The sequence below is a fragment of the Schistocerca serialis genome, chromosome 7, assembly GCF_023864345.2.
Source record: "Schistocerca serialis cubense isolate TAMUIC-IGC-003099 chromosome 7, iqSchSeri2.2, whole genome shotgun sequence".
NCBI lineage: Eukaryota > Metazoa > Arthropoda > Insecta > Orthoptera > Acrididae > Schistocerca > Schistocerca serialis.
The window spans coordinates 104748211-104757527 of record NC_064644.1 but is presented as its reverse complement, the minus strand read 5'-3'; the positions used below and the strand labels follow the sequence as shown (position 1 = coordinate 104757527).

General features: G+C 38.4%; 1 pseudogene; it reads right to left on the bottom strand.

The window, feature by feature from the left end:
- Positions 1 to 7650: 7650 nt before the first annotated feature.
- Positions 7651 to 7768, bottom strand: LOC126413517 (5S ribosomal RNA; annotated as a pseudogene).
- Positions 7769 to 9317: the final 1549 nt, after the last annotated feature.

The window sequence follows — 9317 nt, the reverse complement described above, 5'->3', positions numbered from 1 at the left end:
TTTTCCATTCAGTAGCACACAACTAAAGTTCGCATAGTTCCTCAGAAAACAGCTTAAAATATTTAAGAAATGCATTTTGGCAGAAGTTTGACAAAATTCAACTATATCCTACACCACCAAAAGAGATTTCTAATATTATTAGCTCTCTTAAAAACAAATCTTTCAGTGGTTATGATGAAATCAGCACTACCATAATTAAATGTGGCTCCTCAGAACTTTGGGACATGCTGAGTTACTTATGTAATGAATCCCTTCACATTGGTACTTTTCCAGATAGGCTTAAATATGCTGTTGTCAAACCATTACACAAATATGGAGACAAATATCAGTGGAAAACTTCTGTCCCATTTCATTATTCGCAATATTTTCAAAGGTGTTTGAAAGGGTTATGTACAATAGACTTTATAAACATGTATTACAGAAAAATCTTCTCGTTCACAATCAGTTTGGATTTTAGAAAGGATTGTCAACTGATCAAGCTGTTTTCACTTTTACAGATGATATATTAGAATCAATAAATCAAAAGTTATTACCACTTCGAATATTTTAACAGGGAACAGTATTTGTCTGTATGAGGCTTACCACATAACAGTAGTCATTCGAAATATGAAACCATCAGACAAGGGATGTGTCAGGGCTCTATTTTAGGTCTCTTGTTGTTCCTATTATATTAATGACCTTCCATATGCAGTGTCACAAAATGAAAATTTTGTCTTATTTGCAGGTGATACAAGTATTGGTATAAAATACAGTACCTGTGATCTCACTGAGCAATCAGGTAATGAAATATTTGTAGGTATCAGTGGCTGGTTCACATCAAATGGATTGTCACTGAATTTGGACAAGACTAAGTACATACAGTTTAGTACCTCACAAAGAATACCTGACCCTATAAGTATAATGTATTCAAACAATGAAATTAAATCTGTAGACAGTGTCAAATTTTTAGGGCTACAAATTGACCACAACCTAAATTGGTAAACTCACACTCTAGACTTAATGAAACGCCTTAGTTCAGCTACATTTGCAGTACGCATGATAGCAGAAATAGGTATATAAAAGTGAAGAAATTCGCTTATTCGGCCTTCTTCCTTTCACTAATGAGTTATGGAATTATCTTTTGGGGAAGCTCCTCTCACAGAGAAAACATTTTCAAAATTCAGAAACGAGTCAGAATTGCATCTGGTCTCAGTCCTAGTTCAACATGCAGAGACCTCTTTAAGAAACTTGGTATTCTAACTACTACTTCTCAGTACATATACTCATTGATGTCCTTTGTCATTTCCAACATGTCTCTTTTTACACAAAATAGTGCAAAACATGATTATAACACTAGAACCAAAAACAATCTGTACAAGGACTATAAAAGCTTAACATTAGTACAAAAAGGAATCAAATACGTGGCTACTCATATATTCAATAACTTACCAGAACATATAAAAGGTCTTGTAAGTGATAAAGATCGGTTTCAGAGTGAACTAAAGAACTTCCTGTTGGCCAACTCCTCCTACTCCATCGATGAATATCTTCACAAGTATTATAGCTCATAACTCTGTAACTCTGTCTGCTTTTGAATTGTACAATATCCATGTATCTGAGTAAAATAGAAAAACTTTGACTCTTTCCATGTCCCAGAGACTCCTCTCCAAGGGATCCATGGAAAACGATAAATATAATGTAACGTAAAAAATCCGCTCTCCCTGTCTGTGATGAACAAAAATCAGGCCATCGTTTTGAAACAAACGGAACCTGGATTCGTCCGAAAACACCATCTAATGCCATTCCTGTCCCCGGTGACGACGTTCCTTATACCATTGCCGTCTAGTATGTTTCTGCAGATCCGTAGGGGGTAAGTGGAGAAGAGGACGGCGCACACATAACACATGTCAGAATTAACCGGGTCGGACTGTCACACCTGATAGTGTACGATGTGTTCCACTGTTTCACTGTTCCTCTGCTGCGCCAGATCCGAGAAGCAGGCAGATCTGTCCTGTAATCCCATTCGGATGAAGTGTCGATATTCTCGTTGGAGGGAGGGAGGGGGGGGGGGGAGATGAAGTCTGATTTGTGCGACCTAACCCAGTTCGTCCTGTTTAACGGCCTTCCGTCAACCATTCTCCACACACCAGTTGCATTGCCGAAACACTTCGTCCCACACGAGCTGCAGTTTCCCGAGTGGATGCATCACATACTCTCATGCCAATAATGCACCTTCTTTCGGCATTAGTGATCTGACGATACGGTTCACGGAAACGTCTGCCAGGCGTACTGCACATGTGCTCAAGTCACATTACTTTCGGTTTATAGCGACAAAGAGAGCCACAGTCACATTTTACCGGTAGGCGTATTGCGCCGCCATATCGATGCTGACCTTGAACCCGAGGGCCAACATGGTTCAAATGATAATCGTTTCTGCAGAACTTAGGAGGTTACTTAAAAAGGCTACTTGAACCTAATGAATCTCTAGCAGAAATTAATAATTCTGTGTAATCAATGACTGATAAGTGCAAGAAATTGATAAATGCAGGAACAAGGAGTGAGGGCAGACCACTTCTGAACTCATCATTAGTGTTACGCTCAAAGGCAGATTTTTGCATGGCAACTCTCCATGCTTTCCTGTCTTCTCCCATCCTCTTCAGATCCCCGTGATTTCTGCTTCCCTTTACAGCGTTTATTATCTTTTATCTCCTCCTTCCTGCAGTCTAGTCTTAATGAATGTCCTATCTAGTTCACCTTCCTTCCTCTTATAACCTGCAGCAGTCAGGTGAAGAGGCTGAAAATTACGTCTGTGTTTACTGCTTATAACGGTACTACCAATAAAAAAGAAATCAGAAGTGGGTCCACGGCCTTAGATGTAAAATGTGAGCCGTTGTGATTGTGCCACAGGAAACACATTATTCTGTGTGTGCTTAAGTTGCAACTGAGGCAGTGATGATGAACAGGCGTTTAATTAACAATGAAACTTCTATGTAGACCCTATTATGTTAACAGGTGGAAGTTCGCCAAAAAATCTGCTCACTACGAGTAAAATTTTAGTGTTTAGCGAAGTAAGTGATGGTGCATTTACACGTGAGAGTAGCTCGCAGCTCTGGCTCTCGATAGTTACTATCAGAACAGTTTACGGGGCGGGGTTGTAACACTTATATCGATTAGTGGGAGGTTTATATTATATAACCATGTATATGTAATTACGAAGTGTGCATATATATATATATATATATATATATATATATATATATATATATATATATATATACAAAGAAAAACAATTTATTAAAATAATGAAATTTTATAATATGTGTATGGTTCAAATGGCTCTGAGCACTATGGGACTTAACTGCTGTGGTCATCAGTCCCCTAGAACTTAGAACTACTTAAACCTAACTAATCTAAGGACATCACACACATCCATACCCGAGGCAGGATACGAACCTGCGACAGTAGCAGTCCCGCGGTTCCGGACTGCGCGCCTAGAATCACTAGACCACCGCGAATATGTGTATGTTTAGAAGAAAAACCTTGTATATTGGAAGCTGGTTCATGCTTAAGGCGTTTATGTTTGTAACATGTAAAAGGCGTAGGGAAGTCCCTCCGCAACGGAAGTGTCTCAGCGCGATGTAAAAGGTGGTTTTGGCGGTCGAACTGGGCGGCTACTTGGTGGGAACGATACTTAGTCAGTGGCTAGCAGTTGCACGGTACACATCAACTGTGCCAAGGGAGACAATTGGAAGCCGCTTTGCAATGAATTTTGCCTCGGATGTGGATTCTGCTATTACATGGTACTGTAGGGAAAAAGGAACACATGAAAAATCCGCCGCCAAGAAGAAATTGTATGGAGTATTCAAACATTAAGAGCCGTGAGTACAGTTAGCCGCCACTGCTCCACCAACTTCATGCAAACTGATATGTATCAGAGCATGGAGCAGTTAATTTGTGTGAGTGATTTTAATAATAATCCAAGTGCTATAAACTTGTGTTTAGAACCCAAACTTTTATCCTTATCATGAACCTATGCAGGATCTCCTTCTAAGTGTTCAGAAAACCGAGTATCCTGTTTTAAATGAACTAGTGATTTATTTATGCTGGTCAAATGTGCAAGGATTAGCAAGAGTTGAAGTTAGTTAGAACGTTGCTAAAGTAATTTCAGTTTATTGCAAAGTATCGTTTTGCAAAAATTCAGTGCCAGACTGTGTAAATGTTACTGTCCAAAACACCTTCTTCACAGGTGATGAAAAGAAGGCAAATAAGTTATACTCATTCGAAACTTAATTTAGTTTTCATTACTATCATGAATGAATTTTTTAAGTTAATTGAGCATCAGTGTTGAATAATTTGCCTTGAAAAGAGTAAAACCATAAACTATTACAAGTGAAGCTAAGAATTAAATATGGTTGAATAGAATTTTGCTACTGAAATAATCATAGAGCTGGACTAGTGATACAATATCAGTTTATGGGTCCCCACCATATTCTTCTCATATTAGAAAAGTAATTGAAATATTATTGCTACTACGGAAATATGATACATTTTTATAAATGGGAGTATAAACAGTGTAATTTTGATATTACTTATTTTTGTTTGTGATGTTTATATGTCAGTTAAGTCAGAACCTCCTCCTGACCAATTTTAGTTCTGCACTTCCTGCAGTAACATCTCAGTGCTGAGTCACGTAATGGTAGTGATTGTAGCTGCTATTATTATGAGTTTGGTACAATTTTGCTTTCTATAATTACTGGTTTGTGCATTATTGGTAACTACTGCTACCCACAGCTCAGAGTGCCCTGTGTCCGTTTGTATCCTGTGTGCTATTCAAAGGTAATACTAATGAAAGTATCTTCAATAACTGATATTCAATTTTCTTAAACTTATATTTCCCATTTAATGTGCCTAACTGGGCTGACGTCCGTTCATTTTTCATTCGTATATGAATTTTACTAATTTCATTACACCAAAATTAAAGTCTGCTTAGTTTTTCTATTAGTTGCACTCTATTCAAAATTATAGTTCGATACCTTCATCCATTAAACACAAATGCGGAAAACTCAAAATCCTCCTACAGGGTAACATTAGCTTATGTCACAGCAGGTTAGTGCTATAGGGTGAAATTCACCTGGGTTCACTCGCGAAGAGAAACTCTCCGTGGAAACACTCGCTAGTCCACTTCAGACAGTTTATACACACACGGTCAGTTCTGAGTGCGATTATAAGTTTACAAGATGTATTTAACATGAAAAAGGGCAGTCGCACCAGCGTTATTAGTTCTGTGCTTATTGAAAAAAAATTCAATGGGTCAAGTCATGAATACAAAGGAGGACTAATTTAGGCGCATGCCACGCTTTAGTTTACGAACTGGAACTCTAACACGCCTAGAAAATTAGGAATTTTTACCGATAATCAAGTGTTGAATTTGAATTGTTAGTAGAATTAGGGGTGGGGGGGGGGCATAATTTAAAAAAAAAAAAAAAAAAAAACCTGCAATGAGAGAAAGAATATCGGTTCGTGAGCGTCTGATGACTGCCTTACGATTTTTTGCAACAGGTAAATATTTGAAATTTATAAATTTTTCTTACAATACATACATCTTCCCACTATTTTCCGCAACAAGTAAATATTTGAAATGCATCAGTGTATTTATTTTGCAAAGCCTTAACTGAAATGCATTAATTTATATTATAAAAGTATAACATGTGTTATTACATGTTAGTCTTATGGCAGTCTACTGTATCTCTTCCGCTTATGTATGTAAGATAAGCGGAAACAGCGCCTTCAATTTTCTGCGTTCTCAGAGAGACGTATCTGAAGGTAGCTATTGATTTTCGAAGTATCTTTGAAGTTAGGTTTTTTTTTTGCCACAAAGATTACAAATAATCGTAAATATATCACAAAGTAAATACAATAGAAAACAAATTTTAAAAATGCCAAATCGTAGTAAACGAAATACAGCGTAGTCAAACCACTCGACAAATTCTTTGGCTGATGAACGACTGTTTGCATTCAGAGCTCCGGCAAAGTGGGTTGCGTTGACGGGGGTAGCGTTGGAGCTGCTGGCAGATAAACAATACATGGAATTTGCATTTTCTTCTTTAACTGCAATCAATATTGATTTCCTTATTTCCGTTTTCAGTCTCCTCCTAACATATTCCAATCTGAGAGACGGAGTTCACAAGCAACGTACTCTCCAAATTCGTCGTGTTCTTCAGTGGTTTTGGCGATTATTTCTAGTACTGCTTTTATAGCACTGCCATTTTCTTCCATTTATACTTTTTGTTTTGTTTGCGAGTGACTTTCGGTTCATTTCGTCAATCTGAGTTGCTTCATGGCCTTCTCCATTATCGTTGGCAATCCGTTCACCTCATCAACGCAATGGGAAGATGTCGGTGTCTGAGAATTTGATATACAATATTAGTGCATTTTAAAGAACAGTAATGTTTATTACCATGCTGAAAATATCATTTATTTACTTATTTATATTCATTATTCATAATGTTTTTATTTGTTTTATTTGTTTCAGTTTCTTCAAACCAAAAAATGGCTCTGAGCACTATGGGACTCAACTGCTGAGGTCATTAGTCCCCTAGAACTTAGAACTAGTTAAACTTAACTAACCTAAGGACATCACAAACATCCATGCCCGAGGCAGGATTCGAACCTGCGACCGTAGCGGTCTTGCGGTTCCAGACTGCAGCGCCTATAACCGCACGGCCACTTCGGCCGGCCTTCAAACCAAAGATGAGTGGTTTTACACACGAGTATGTTTTGAGAAAAGATGGAATTTCTCTCATTGCATCGGCGCCATCGATGGACAGTATATGGTTATTCAAGCCTCTCATAACAGCGGGAGTACATTTTGTGACTACAAGGAGACATATAGTTTCGTTTTATTAGGAGTCGTAGATGCAAACTATGGGTTTACCTCCATAGATGTCGGTTGTAATGGGCGAATCTCAGATGGAGACGTGGTTTTCCAACTGTAGTTTGTACAACCAGCTATAACAAAAAGAATTACCTCTGCCATTACCGCAGCCCCTACCAGGGAGCAATGCCAGTTCCTTACTGCATTGTTATTGATGACGCATTTCCTATGAAATCATGTATTTTCGTGACCAACCAGCGCCCAATAAAATATTTAAATTTCGTCTATCAAGGCACATCGAACTATTGAAAACACTTTTGGGATCTTAGAACACCCACGCTTTTAAAAACGGAAGCCACAACTGACGTACTGGCGTTATGTGCGCTTCCAAATTTTTAGTGGGCCAAAATGAGCAACGCTACTTACGCAATGGAATGATAGATGTAGAAGATTTATGTACACGCACTGTAATACCTTGGCAGTGGCGTATTGAAGAAGTAAACAACACTTTATTTTCTGTAGCAGGTGACCGGAGAGACAAAGTTTTTGCCTTCCAAAAGAAAATGAGGAATAAAAAAACTGAACTAAACTCCGCCCGAACAGACCATGAAGGCCCAACGGAACCGATCAGCCGCTGTGTCATCCTCAGCTCAGAGGCGTCACTGGATGCGGATATGGAGGGGCATGTGGTCAGCACACCGCTCTCCCGGACGTATGTCAGTTTACGAGACCGGAGCCGCTACTTCTCAGTGAAGTAGCTCCTCAGTTTGCTCCACAAGGGCTGAGTGCACCCTGCTTGCCAGCAGCGCTCGGCAGACTGGATGGTCACCCACCCAAGTTCTAGCTCAGCCCGACAGCGCTTAACTTCGGTGATCTGACGGGAACCGGTGTCACCACTGTGGCAAGGCCGTTGGCCTAAGCGAGGAATGAATTTTTAAATTATTTCATTCCTAGTCAAGGGTAATTGGCTAGGCAGTAAGCTCATATCACGATGTAATACGTCAGTTCACATTGAACGGTTAAATGAACAGTTCTAATAAAAAGCTGACGGAAAACGTGCCAGAGTTGATTGTGTACCAGTGGCGTTTAGAGAAGGCACAATAAAACTTAATGCATAAAACTTGGGTCATTTTTTGACATCTTCCGTTCCGCTTCCGCTCTTTTTATTTTTCATTTTGTATGCTACTGAGAAGCCCGTAATTAAAATGAAAACATGGTTATTAAAGATTTATAATACATTTAGGTACCGACGAGTTGACAATTTTCTGTTGTTGATAAAGAATGTAAAATTGTTTGTGAAATAAACTTACCTGATTTCATAAATTGTTTAATTTCGTATTAATCGAAGTCTGTCGCAAATTTTTCCATCACTAGATTCTTATTAATTGTATTTTTAAAATCTGGGTTCTGGGTGTCCCAGAGGATTGGATTTAATTCGTATGCTTCAGTGAGTTTGCACAACCTCGTGGGTCCACTGTTTATCGGACTGGGCCATACTCTACTTTCAGCAGATTCAAACTTTCTTGAAGTGACGAGAATATTCACCTAGAGCGTGGGAAAAACGTTTACACCAGTGAGAATAATGCAACACTACATCTCTCTGAGAGTTCTCGCTCTACTTTCGGCGAGAATTCTCAGAAGCTTTTGAACTTGCGAGTTTTGCTATTGACAGTGTACTTACCACTACTGAGAGTAAAATTTCTCACGTGTAAGCGCACCTTAAGACTGTAATTTACTGACAATAAAACGCATTTTGAAAATTTTTGTAGTATGGTTTGTTTACTCATTATTGTGTTCTGTGGCTGGCGTGTACTGCCCCCATAAGTGCGTAAAAATGTCTCATAACAGAGGCGAGTTCAAACACTCGACTTGAACCTATATAAAATTATTTCGCACTCTTAAACGTTATGTTGCGCTAGTTGTATATATGCCAGTTTATACGTTAATAACTACGTTATAAGCTTAAACAATTCCAAACAAGATACAAGAAAAGTTTTAAAAAATGGAAAAGAAATGTTTGTAAATGTATCCCAGTCTTCCCTACTAGTCGCACTGCTTCCTGTTATGACTTTTTTAAAACATGCACAATGTTTCGGGAATCCGTATGATGTGTAGGAAATGACTTATCTGCAAATAAACATTGTTCACAATGAATATATACCGAACAGATTGACTGTAAGCACACTCTCACAGTACCTAAATTGTTTAGGGCTCGTCTCATAATTATCTGACAACAGAGTCACGTTAATTTGCCCAACATTTTAAATATTCATTACTCTGTGTCTCGTTTTTCTACACATAAAGAACCACTTAGTAGCACTATAACTATAGTTAGATCTTCGTCGAACTTACTCATGGGCAGAAACAATTCAGCACAATTATGCTACTAATAAACAAACGTGTTAGAAGAACTGAGCATTATAGCAGAGGTTGAAAATACCGCTTCAGTTGTAAATTCCTTTAT